Genomic DNA, 12,697 nt, shown 5'->3' on the forward strand with positions numbered 1-12,697 from the left:
CCCCCCCACCCCCCCCCCCCGCTACTTCCCCCTTCTCTTAAAAAAAAGGAGGAGGAGAAATACAGTATGAGCCTACATTTGTCATTTGAGATTGTTTTCAGTGGCCACATCAGAAAAAGCAGAAAAGGAGCGGGTGTAATTAATCTCGATGTTTTGTTCAAGCTCGTGTAGATCCAGGATGTCATCTCGGCGCGGACAGGATGGAACCTACTCCCCAGGGGGTTTGCATTCTTCGTACTCCGTCTCTGACTCTGGACTGTGCCCTAGCACACCTTCTCCCACGCTGGGTCCCATGTCAGGTGCTCCGTAGCCAGAGGTGGCCAGTGGCTTGCCTGGGGGACAGTGCAGGTCTGACCCAGGAACGGTGCAGGACCCCATCTGGCGGGTAGCTCCCGAGCCCGGGGTCTGTCTTCGGCACGACCATCCCTCCTTCAGTTTCTCCGCAGACGTTTGGAGTCGTCATGCGTCATGGACGCTCTAGCCCCGAAGACAGAACCAGTCCTGGGCTTCTCTTGCCTGTCCTAGAATGTATTTCCCTCTTTCCTCATAGATCCTTTTTCTAGGGCCGCTCTGAATCTTCTCAAAATTCTGTACGTTCCATGAGTGTAATAATCAAAACTGGGCTTAAAATGTTGTTGACGGGCTGCAGGCCTCCGTGCAGGGAGGCCGCCTCGCCCTTCCAGGGGCGCCTCTTTTCCTGTGGCTCCGGCCTGTTCAAGCGTGAGTGCCGCTTCTCAGGTCGTGGTCACCTGTATTGTGATTCTTCCGGTGCGGACACCCGTCTGGCTGGTCGCGGTAGACCAGAAGGCCGCTGGTGTAGGGGGTGGGGAGCTGGGCCAGGCTCGTGAGCACAGGTGGGGGCCCTTCAGCACTGCGCACCACCAAGAGAAGGTGGCGGGGTCCCAGGAAATGGACTCAGGCTTGCTGTTTGGGAAGCCCAACCTTCCAGAGCTAGCGGGGTTTCCGAGCAGAGTCTCCGCTGTGCGGGGCGCTGGGCTCTCGTTCCTTCGTAGGTGCTGTGCTGCGGGCGGGCTGCCCCGGTGGCTCCCCTCTCGGGCCTGAATCCTCAGATTCTCCCTCCACCGCTGCTCCTTGGGTGCACCCTGTCACCCCCGTGGACATTCCTGGCGCTGTGCTGGGGGTGCGGTGGGGAGCCCTTCCTGCCCTCGTGGGGTTCCCATTCTGCCAAGGCGGACGGATCGTGGCAGATGCAGGGACTGGCGAGTGCCGTGGAGGCGGGGGGTGTGTGTGGACAGCGTAGGGAGCGAGCAGGAGCCCGTCTGGACGGGCGGCCAGAGGAGGCCGTTCTGAGTAGGTGACGTCCGAGCAGAGACGAGTGCAGCCATCTGGGTAAACACCAACGCCGCGATCGTTGCTCGTGGTTAGTTTCTAGGACCCCCAGCCTGGCACTTGTCACGGTGTAACTGCTTGTGGCACTACCTGTGCTCCCCGCGCTTCTCCTGGCTCTGCCGGCACCGACTCTCTCTTGCTTCCCAGTGTTCACCGGCCTCAGACACCGCGTCCAGCAGCCCCGTAGCAGCTCGGTTGGCTGCATAGTGGCTGAGGGGACAGGTGATCCCGTCCGTGGGTGGGAGCGGGACTTCTCCACAGCGCAGGCGCTGGCCCTCCCCGCCTGCCCCGCCCCTGCGAGGGGAGAGACAGGACTGGAGCTGCGGCCCCGAGGAAAGTGGGTCAACATGAGACGCCCCCATCGCACCTCTCCCTGTGTAGCTCGCCGACAGCTTCTGTCCGCTGTCTGCTGTATGGGGACAACTCAGACTCCTGATCACTGAAGTAAACTCAGAAATGGCTGGGAAAGCCCGGGCAGGGGGCGCGAGAGGGAAATCGTTTTTGATTACTCACTACCTGCCACCCGTGTCCTGTGCCTCCCATGGCTTACTCCACATGCGACCTTAGAGTCGCCGCCACAGGCCTGCCTCTACACTCACGTGGCTTCGTTGGCCCGTGCAGGGCGTGCAGGGCCCTTGAGATGCCTTCGTCTACCTGTCCCTGTCTTCCTCCACTTAGAACTGGTGGTCCTTGAGAAGGTCTGGGTACAGCTTGCTAGAGAGCGAAGGATTCTTCTGAGGCCAGCCTGGCCTTGCCTTCTGGTACTTCTTGAGACTCCACAGCCTGTTGGCCAGCTGCCAGGACCCAGGGACTGGGGGAAACAGGCAGCCCAGGTAGGGGAGTAGGAGAGCTGAGATGTTTGTTCCATAGAAGCTGTACCGCATACCCCGGAAAGTGTCTAGCCCATGCAGACCCTTGGGCATGGCTGCGGGGCACTTGTAGCTGTGACTCCTCCTGTTTCCCGGTAGAGGGTCGAAGGGCGAGTATGAAAGGCGTCTACAGTACCAGCAGGTGTTTCCCCCTGGCACCTTCTTCCAGTGCGGGCTGGTGAGTCCTTCCCCCTCTCCCAGCCGTGCCAGTTGACGATGAATTCTGCCCAGAACCCAGCTGCTAAGTATTTGTGCTCAATTTTGTTAGACATCCTTGCTCAGAGGCAGGCTACCTGCTTCTCTCCTAATTCTGGTAGCATGGGGAGCTGAGGAAAGGGAGGCTCGGTTGTCGTGGTCGGCACTGCCGTGACGAGGCCGTGGCTGCTGAGTCCCAGCAGCGGGGTCCGCCTGTCTGTGCGCCGTCTGTGGCCATGGCCGTGTGCATCGGTTCGGACGGCGGTCCATAGTTGGGACCATCCGGCGGTCAGGACCATCGCTGACCGATGCAGGAGCCAGCTTGCTTTCCCGCCAGCGTCCTATGTGTCTTCCTCCCTGGCTCGCTGCGCCTTTACGGAGCTCCTGCTTCCTGGGTGCTTGGGGATGTTTGCAACACCCCACCCCGGTTTGTCTCAGAAAGGTGTCGTTTTAGAATTGAGGAAAGCGGAGAGCCATCGTGTTTGGCGCAGTCATTCTGGGAAGGACCGAGAAGGCTGCCTGCCCCTCCTGCCAGCTTACCTGCTGTGGGGCGGCTCAGCTGTGTGTCTGGGGAGAGACGGGTGGGGGAGGGGGCGTCTGTGTGGTCTTCTCCGCTCTGCACTCACAGGGCCGATAAAAAACAAAACTCTGTGGGAAGATCGGCCACCCAGAGCCCCACACACTCCACCCCTACTTGGTGAGAACCTCGCCCCTCAGTGAAAAATCAGCCTTGGATCAGGGCCCTGATGTGTTATTTTTACTGCCTCTCCTACCGTATTTGCATTTTTTAAAATAGCAGTGCTGAGTGGATCCCTTTCAGTCGGAGTCTGCTTCAGAAGGTGGGATGCGTGTTGCCGAGTGTGGCTGTTCTCGGTGTTCGGGAGCGTGGCCCGAAGGGGATGCAGGTGTTGGGGGCGAGGTAAAGGTGGATGTCACAGGCCGCTGTGGAAGTGAGGGGTCGGCTCTGTGCTGACTGCAGATGACATCATCTTGAAGATGACGTCATGTTCCTGTGGGCTCGAGGAAGGGAAGGCAAAGAAAGAGAGCAGGGGCGTCTGTGAGCTGAGGTCCTGGTGACCGTCCTGGGGGATTTGCACGGGACAGCCATGCGCCCTTCACGCCAGGGCTGTTCTTTCTCAGATCTGGGGCTCTTACGTGTGGACAGAACCACGTTTTCTGTACCAGCTCGTGCCATCCGAAAGTGTGGCCTAAAAATCTGGTTATCTTGGCTGCCTTCCTGCCTGAAAGTCTTTTAAGGAGGCAAAACTGTGTCCCCCAGCTGTCCAAGGGCGCATTGGCAGAATCTGCTTTCGCTGCCGTCATAGCTGCTGGCCTGGGTCAGGTCCCTTGTCTCTGGTCAGTGGGGGATCGCGTGCTAATCGCTGTCACAGAGCCTAGGGCTTTGTTCTTGGCATCTGTCTGGTAAGCGGCCTAGACCACCTGAGCAGAGGTCGCACATGCTTTCCTGACCTGGTAACTGTTCAAGGCCTGAACCACGGGTGTGTCGGGAAAGCCAGGGGGAGGAGCTGCCCCAGGCAGAACTCAAAGCTTTGTTAATTGTTTCAGTCACCTTGTTCTTGCATCCTCAGATTTGTCTGTTTCAAATGCTGTTTTAATTAAAAACAGACGTCCTAAGTCGTTGGGGTTCTGTTTTGTTGTAGGAGAAAGGGAGACTTATTGGTTGGAGCAGAACTGTTTTAACCACACTGATTATCAGACTTACCAAGGGAATGTTAAGTACATTTCTGGGCTTCACTCAGAGAATTATCCGGTAGGTTTTGGGTTTAAAAAAAAAAAAAATTAAGACTGGTGTGTGTGTCTGTGTGTATGTTTATTTGGATGAGGGGAGAGGCAGAGGGAAAGGGAGAGAGTCCCAAGCAGTCTCCACACCCAGCACAGCCCAACTCAGGGCTCCATCTCACAACTCCAAGATCGTGACCTGAGCCAAAATCAAGACTTGGACCTTAACCGACTGAACCTCCCAGGCGCCCTAGAATCTGTTTTACAGAGCACTGAGGAGTTACCTGCCTTAGAACTTCGTCCTCCTCCCACGAGACGTGCTGAGGCTGCCTCTGTCTTTGCTCATAATCTTTTTGCTATTTCAACACAGCTAAATTAAATATCTAGACTTCTTCCACTCTATTTTTATGGGGCCATTTGTTGGTTTCCACCAGTGGCCCTTCAAAGACCAGCACGGTGGAGTGCGGTCCGCCAGAACACCACCTTACACCCGGTGATGGTAAGGCCCGGCGTCTAAAAGTAGGTGTCCCGTAGTGCAAATGATTGTGATCTCTTGCTCTCAGGGACCGTGTCCTCCTTCAGGTCTGTGACGATATGAATTCTAACCGAGAGGTTCTTCCTCCATGAAAGCTAGAGGGGTCCAGAGGAGGGAAGGAAGTGTCATGCCTGCTTGTACAGAAAAGATCACGGGAGGCCTAGGTTCTGTGTGCTGGTGTCTGCCCGCTAGCTACCCTCCCTGACCCCGCAGGGACACCCTGGAACAGCGTGGGGTGGGGAGGCTCTTCTGTCCGTGGGGTGGGACAGCTCTGTGACTGTCTCTGCACATTTCCTGAAGTGGGGTGAGGCCCTTCCCCCTGAGGCGGCAGTGGGGGGTGAATGAGGTCTGTGAAGCACCTAGACACGCCCACCCCCGTGGTCAGTCCCCAGGCCTAAATGACCTGCTTGCTGGACCCGTGTACTCGGTCCCAGCTGTTTTCCTGCTGCGCGCCGGAACCTGCGAGGCACAGCGTGGCGGTGTTAGCGCGGTCCCTACGGACCCAGCTGAGAGCACGCCGTCCCACACTCTGATTCGGCTCGCTGGGGTCTCTTCATCACCCTGGGTGGGTGTGTCCGCACACATCAAAAGGCGGGGAGAATTTTGACCATGTGAACAGGAACATGGTTATTCGCATACTGTAAGATTTCCTGTCGGTTTTCTTGAAATAGCTCCCCCGGTGTACCTAAAATCCCTTCAATTTATAAAAGACTTTTTAGTAATGACAGCTAAATCAAGATGCACTGTTATGGTAATTTTTGCCTCTTTTCAGTCTTGGTAAACACCATGTGATTGCTTTTTCCAGCTGAGCCATAAGTTTCTCAGAGGAGAAACTGTCAGGAGCCTGGTTCTGGCTGTGCGCTGGTGTGCCCGGCACGGGCTTCCTCAGACACCGGGTGGACTGGGGACATCTTTCCGTTCAGCCTGCCTCCTTGGGGGTCCGGGGGGATGCACACTCCAGACAGGCCACCCGTGCAGCCCCTCAGTGGTGGTGGCCGGGAACGCGCTCACCAGACCTTGTCCAGCCCTGGGCTGCCTTCCCGGTAAGGCGTCTTGGGGCCAGGGAGGCAAGAGCGTGTTCTCAGGGCATGGGCTGGGGCATGCTCCCTGGCTGTGACAGTAGGGGGCTCAGCCATTGTCCTGTGCAGCCCCAGCCTGGTGAACCATCGCATCCCGATGGTTGGGTGAGCTGTGGGTGAGCTCTGGGTAATTGGTATCAGAGGGGTGGGCAGTCAGTGTTCTTCTGATTAATGACCAAACCCCAGGAGCCCTTCTGTCTGTGCCACAGTCGCCAGGCCATTGGCGCCCAGGGGATGTGCAGCAGCCCAGGATGTGTTTTCGTGTCATCTGCCTTGAGATCGTGACTGCAGGTGTTGGAGAAACAAGCGGGGTTACTGTGGGCTCAGGGAGGTTGTGTTTCTCCTGCGTGGGGTCCCTCGTAGTCCTGCAGCCACAGGACTCCGAGACCGTCCCTTTGAGCTACTCCTCCCTTGTTGCGTTTTCAGAGGACAGTTAGAATAGCCAGGGTTGGGGTTGTCTTTTCGGAATGACCTCCTAGGGACTGGACGGGGACAGGGCCCTCCCTTCCTCTATCCTGATAACCTCTCTGTTAAGACCCTCTGTTACATACCAGGGACCGTGCAGACGGGTCACCCCGAGACTGGAGACTTTGTTCCCCTATGGATTCCCAGGCCACAGGGCTGGGGTGGGGCCCGAGAGCCTGCATTTCAGGGAGCTCTGGGGAGATGGTGGGGCTGGCGTCAGGCCACCCTGTGAGTGTCCGCACAGCTCTCAGTGCTCTGGGGCTGTGCCCAGTGAGGAAGGACAGGCTAGCAGAACCAGACCTATGGAGTGATATGGCCGGGGTAGCCTTGGGCAGCTCCACCTCTGCGAGCCCCCGGACCCCTGTGCAGAGTGAGAGCACAGGGAGTGGGGCCCCTGCGGAGGCTGCGAGGTGTGGAGGAGGCAGAGCTCGGTGGCTCCTCCCCCGTCCCGTGCGAGCGCAGTGAAGGTCAGTCATGGCTCCCTGAGCTCACCTGACACCAGGCCATGTAAGGGAAGGTTGAAGGTCTAGAAGGCGGTGAGGCCCTGAGCCCTCTCTGCGCCTGGACAGTTGGCCTGCTGCCTGCTTCCTCCCAGGCATGCCCGCAGCCCCAGGACAGTGGCCTGGCCCCGAGAACAGAGCACAAGTCCACACAGTCGTGTTTACTGTTTCCTTTTCTACCTTCTAGTCATACTTCTCGAGGCAGGAGCTGCCTCCTACAGCTTCCCATTTGTACCCTCCCTTCCAATTCAGGAGGCCCCAGGCTGTTTTTTCTTTTTGAGTCAGGTCGAAAAGCCTGGGGCCAAGAAAAGGGGGACAGTGTCCTCCTCCAGGCCGCTCTGGCCGCCGAATCCGCCTCCCCAACCCCCGAAGATCGCGGCATCTGCAGAGACCCAGTTCTGCTGCCCAGGCGCCTGCTGACCTGCCGCCAGCCGCAGCACCCTGGGCCTGCCCCCTCACTTAGCAGCAGTGGGACTCCGGCCCCTCGTTCTGTCCCCTGGGGCATGCTGTGCCTCCAGGATGTTCCCGCAGGCCGGCAGGCTGCAGCTGCATCTTCCAGGCCATGATGCATGATGCTGCGTTGCGCAGCCCCACCGCAGCTGCTGGCCTAGGATGTGTGATCAGAGAGGGAGTTCGCTGGCGACATGCTGCCCCTGGGGCCAGAGAGTATAGAGGCCTGGCCAGTTTTCATTGAAGCCGAGGAGGTGGTGGACATCCCATGCCCTTAGTTCCTGTGCAGCCTGGCCCTTCCCACCGTCCCCCACCGACCATCCAGAAGCAGGAACTTCACTCCCCACCCAGCGAAGCAGTGCCCGTGCTCGTGTATAAATGTTTTCACGTACTTTCATTTTGTCCCTCCACCCAAATGTCTATTCCTTAAATACAAGGCACATTCCTACAGATTTTTTATTCTTGTTTTTATTTGAATCTATAGGAAACACTAAAAAATTATGGAATTAATTGACCTGAGTGTACGGTTTTAGCAGAACTTCTGGTGAATGGTTTCTGTAGCACATGATTGACAGAATTTTCTAGTTCGGGGCACTGACCTTTGTCTTTCTTCCATACTGCCCAGACATTTCCAGCTGTCCTCTCTCCTCCCCAGGCATGTGAGGGCCTCTGGTCATTTGTGTTTTGCTGGTAAAACCTCCTGTCCTCAGGTGGGCGGCTCGCTGATTGTTGTCGGGCGTTGTCAGGGGCTGGCCACATGATGGTCAACTGCTCTGCGAAAGTCCTTACCCGGGCACACTCTGGAATCCCTGACCAGTCATACCCCTGGGCCCAGTGTGAACTGGGGACTCAGGCTTAAGAAGGAGCCAGAAGAGGAGGCTGGCTTTACCTACGGTGCCACTTCCTGCCCCCTCCAGCTTTCCTGTTCTGGAAGCCCCCACACTGACATCTGGAAAGAGTTCAAGGTGGCCCACCCCCATGGTGTCTATGTGTGAACATACAGATCCTGGGATCTTTGTTTGTTTGCTAATTTGTGGCTCCAGACCAACTTTTGATGGGAAGAGGAGTCTCTCTCCCCTTGATGTAGCTGGCCAAAGCCCTAGCCTGAGAACCCGCTGAGCTGGTCACCGGGGCGGGGCAGATAGGAAGGTCGGGTGGGACTCTCGGACTTCTCGAAAGTGAGCGGCCGGCCGTAGAATACGTTTTACATCATGACCAAGGACACGTGCGTCAGCAGGACGCAGCTGGAAAGGTTTTCTCTGAACGATACCTTGCCACTTTGTCATGTCAGATACTTCCCTTTCTCCCCCTCCCCGGTATTGGCCATGAACCCCTAAATTGATTTCATAACCCACTAATGAGTCACAGCCACAGTTTGAAAAACACCGTTCGAGGGAGTGTTCCATTCTAGGACTTCCGAAGCTTCTCCAGAATTCTCACCGCCGGCATATTTCAGGCGGACCTGAGTAGCCTCTCTGCCCACCCGGTTGCGTTGGCACTGGAGGGGAAAGGGTTAAGGTCTCTGTACCAGGTCCATGTAAGTTCTTTGAAAGCAGTGTGCACTCCTTGTTTTGTATTTGTATGTTCCTCGCTAGCCCTCAATCTGCAGGAAGCGTTAGAGAAATTAATTGACCTCCATTCTAGGTCTCAGCAAAGTTTGTAGGCAGTGGTTTCCTCTGCCCTTGTCCCCACTCACGGAGTCGCGCCGCGGGGCTTTTCAGCCGAAGGAGCTCTTGTATGTGCAGCCAGACCCCCGCCTTCTTTTTTCTTTTCCTTTTTTTTTTAGATCTTATTTATTTATTTGACAGAGATCACAAGTAAGCAGAGAGGCAGGCAGAGATGGGGCGGGAATCAGGGGAGGCGGGAAGCAGGCTCCCCACTGAGCAGAGAGCCCGATGTAGAGCTCGATCCCAGGACCCTGAGATCATGACCTGAGCTAAAGGTAGAGGCTTAACCCACTGAGCCACGCAGGCGCCCCAGACCCCCACCTTCTACTGCAGGGCCCTCCCAGTGCGGCGCTCACCACGGACCCACGGGCAGCACAGAAGTGTCTGTGACCTCTGCTGAAGGGACGGGGGTCTGTTAGGAGGCCCCGGGGTCCCCAACACAAGTGGAAGCCCCGTTGACCTGTTTCACCGTTCTCCGGTTTGCCTTGGACTCAGAGCCCACTCCGGCCGTCCGGTGGGTGGGAGGGATGGTTTCGCCCAGCTCGCTCCTACCCCATGGACGTTGTCAGCCCTCGGAAATTTCCAGTGCTGGTCTGACCTCATACTCCTTTCAGGACTCTGTTCTCGGAGTCCTGACCCAGGTAAACAGCCTCCTTCCTCCGTGTGTCTACGGGGCCACTTTCCCCCTCCCCAGGCCAAGCAGCAGGGCGGCTGGTTTTTCTTCTCCTGAGAAAGATCTGGTCTCCTCGCTGAGCACCGTGAGGCTTCGGCTTCGGAGAGATCTGCCCGAGGCCTGGGGCCTGGTTCAGTCCGGCGAAGTTTAATAAAGCCTCCCTCGGAATACACAGCCAAACCGGGGCCGCTGTAGGCTGTCCCCAGTTTTCCACTCGCTCACCAGGGGGGCAGGGTAGGGCTGGCCCCCAGCTGGCCTTGCGACAGCGGAGACTTCACAGAGTCCGCTGGGTGCTCGGCACGATGAGCCTTTTGAGGTTTTGAGTTTGAAGCTGTTCCCGGTTGTGAGTTGAGGGTGTGGCGTTGAGAACATCACTAACTCCCAGGACCGACCTGCTTGGTTTTCCGCCGGTGGGACGGAAGGAGAACGCCGGCATCTCCCGTCTGCTCTCATTCCTGCTGTGTTGTCAGTGCTGGGCCTCGAGGTGGCGGCTGAGGGGAGCAGCGTGCACCTAGGCTGAGGGCAGGGAGAGGGGAGTGGCCCTCCTGGTCCTCCTGGAGCTGACCTGGGGGTGCAGTGGAAGCGCCTGGCCCCACTGCCAGGTCGCCTTTTCCCTGTGCCCTTACTGCTTCCCGAGGGTGGGAGGCGCCTCATGAGCTCTGTCTTCCGGACTCGTCCAGGGTGATCTGGTCCCCGCACCACCATTCTGGGGGCAGCCTCAGGGCTTTTGGCCTCAAGGCTGCTGATGTTTTGGGCTGGATGGTTCTTTCTCGTGGCACCAGGGGCAGGGTGGGGGGCCATCCTGTGCCCTGTTGGAGGGTCAGCTGCATCCATACCTGCCACCTCCCAGAAACCCCCTTCCCCAGCCGCTGACGGCCACAAACGCGTCCAGAGACACTCCAGATGCTGTCTGGGAGGCAAGCTTGCCCGCCTCTGCCCCCGCCCCCCGCCCCGAGAACCACCGGGTTCATTGGTCTCCCCACCCCTCCCTACAGTGTGTTCTCCACCCAACAGCCAGAGGCTCCTTTTAATACCCTTGTCCTGTGTGCTCTCTGCTCCGAGCCTGCAGGGGCTTCCATCTCCATGAGGATGGGACCCCAGGTCCTTCCTGCCCTCCGTTCCAGCCCCACCTCCGCTGCCCTCTCCGGTCGTCCAGCGCGCCGGGCACACGGGTCTTCAAGGCAGCCCTCTCTCTGCTTGGAAAGCTCACTCCCCTCTGTACCCAGCTCTCTGGTCAGATGTCACCTTGGAGTGGCCTTTCCTCACCAGCCGTGTAAAATAACTCACCCTTGCTTCCTCCCGCTCTGCCTCTCACCCCGGCCCTCGCGTTGCCTTGTTTTTCTGAATGGCACTTACCACTACCTGACCTATGCGTGCGTGTGTGCCCCGTACACGTGTGTGTGCGCATGCACACGTACGTCGTGTGCGTCTCCTCTGCCGCACTAGAACACAAGCTTTGTGACGCCAGGCACACAGGAGGTGCCAGTCATTGTTGTTCAGAGGAGTCATCTCCTCCAGAACTGTGCCAGCGCCCCTGTCCCTGGGGGCAGAGGTGTTCTTGGACACTTGTTTCCAGAACAGGCAGGAGCAGCAAAGGATGTCCCACAGTTCTGTCCCCAAATTGTCTGAAGTAACCCATACCCCCTTTAAAGATTTTATTTATTTGTTTGACAGAGAGACACAGCAAGAGAGGGAACACATGCTAGGGGAGTGGAGCTCCCGCTGAGCAGGGAGGCCGATGCGGGACTCGATCCCAGGACCCTGCGGATCCTGACCTGAGCCGAAGGCAGGCGCTTAGGGACTAAGCCCCCCAGGCGCCCCCACGCATGCCCCCTTTAAAAGCCAGCCATGGTTCCTTCTCACAGAGACATGTGAACACTTTGTCTTGGTATCCTGTTTGTTTCTGTTCAGAATCTTCGGACAGCTACACTCTGCCTCCAGAAATGTTGTTGGTCACCGCCTTAGAGGTGGTTCATTGTGGTAGAGCCAGTAATGACCCCTGAAATCTACCCATCCGCCACCTCAGATCCCAACCTGGTAACCGTCTTATTTGTTTTCATTTTTTTTTTTTTTAATTGCCATTGGGGTGCACCTAACAGAAACACATGGCTTTGTTCAAAGTCATTCACCTCATTTATTTTATTTATTAATTATTTTTATTAACATATAATGTATTATTAGCCCCAGGGGTACAGGTCTGTGAATCGTCAGGCTTACACACTTCACAGCACACACCATAGCACATACCCTCCCCAGTGTCCATCACCAGCCACCCCATCTCTACCCCACCTCCCCCCAGCAACCCTCAGTTTGTTTTGTGAGATTAAGAGTCTCTTACGGTTTGTCTCCCTCCCGATCCCATCTTGCTTCATTTTTTCCTTCTCTATCCCCCCATCCCCCTCCCTGCCCTGCCTCTCAGATTGCTCATATCAGAGAGATATGATAATTGTCTTTCTCTGATTGAGTTATTTCGCTCCGCATAATACCCTCTTGTTCCATCCACTTCATTATAAATGGCAGGATTTGGGGGTTTTGATGGCTGCATAGTATTCCATTGTATATATATTCCACATCTTCCTTATCCATTCATCTGTTGATGGACATCTGGGCTCTTTCCATAGGTTGGCTGTTGCGGACATTGCTGCTATAAACATTGGGGTGCACATGCCCCTTCAGATCACTGCATTTGTATCTTTAGGGTAAATACTCAGTAGTGCGATTGCTGGGTTGTAGGGTAGCTCTATTTTCAACTTTTTTTCTTTTTTTAAAGATTTTATATATTTATTTATTTGACAGAGAGAGGGAGAGAGATCACAAGTAGGCAGGCAGAGAGAGAGGAGGGGCTCAATTCCAGGACCCTGAGATCATGACCTGAGATGAAGGCAGAAGCTTAACTCACTGAGCCACTCAGGCACCCCTGTTTTCAACTTTTAAAGGAGCCTCCACTCTGCCTTCCAGAGTGGCTGCTCCAGCTTGCATTCCCACCAGCAGTGTAGGAGGGTTCCCCTTTCTCCGCATCCTCACCAGCATCTGTCATTTCCTGACTGGTTAATTTTAGCCATTCTGAGTGGTGTGAGGTGGTATCTCATTGTGGTTTTCATTTGTATTTCCCTGATGCCGAGTGATGTGGAGCACTTTTTCATGTGTCTGTTGGCCATCCAGATGGCCAACAGA

General features: G+C 56.4%; 1 protein-coding gene across 2 annotated transcripts in view; it reads left to right on the plus strand.

Annotated features, from left to right (window-relative positions):
* UBE2O (ubiquitin conjugating enzyme E2 O) overlaps positions 1 to 12,697 on the plus strand; it is a 57,637-nt gene that overhangs the window by 27,057 nt on the left and 17,883 nt on the right. The window lies entirely within an intron of this gene.

The sequence above is a fragment of the Mustela nigripes genome, chromosome 16, assembly GCF_022355385.1.
Source record: "Mustela nigripes isolate SB6536 chromosome 16, MUSNIG.SB6536, whole genome shotgun sequence".
In the NCBI taxonomy this organism is placed as follows: domain Eukaryota; kingdom Metazoa; phylum Chordata; class Mammalia; order Carnivora; family Mustelidae; genus Mustela; species Mustela nigripes.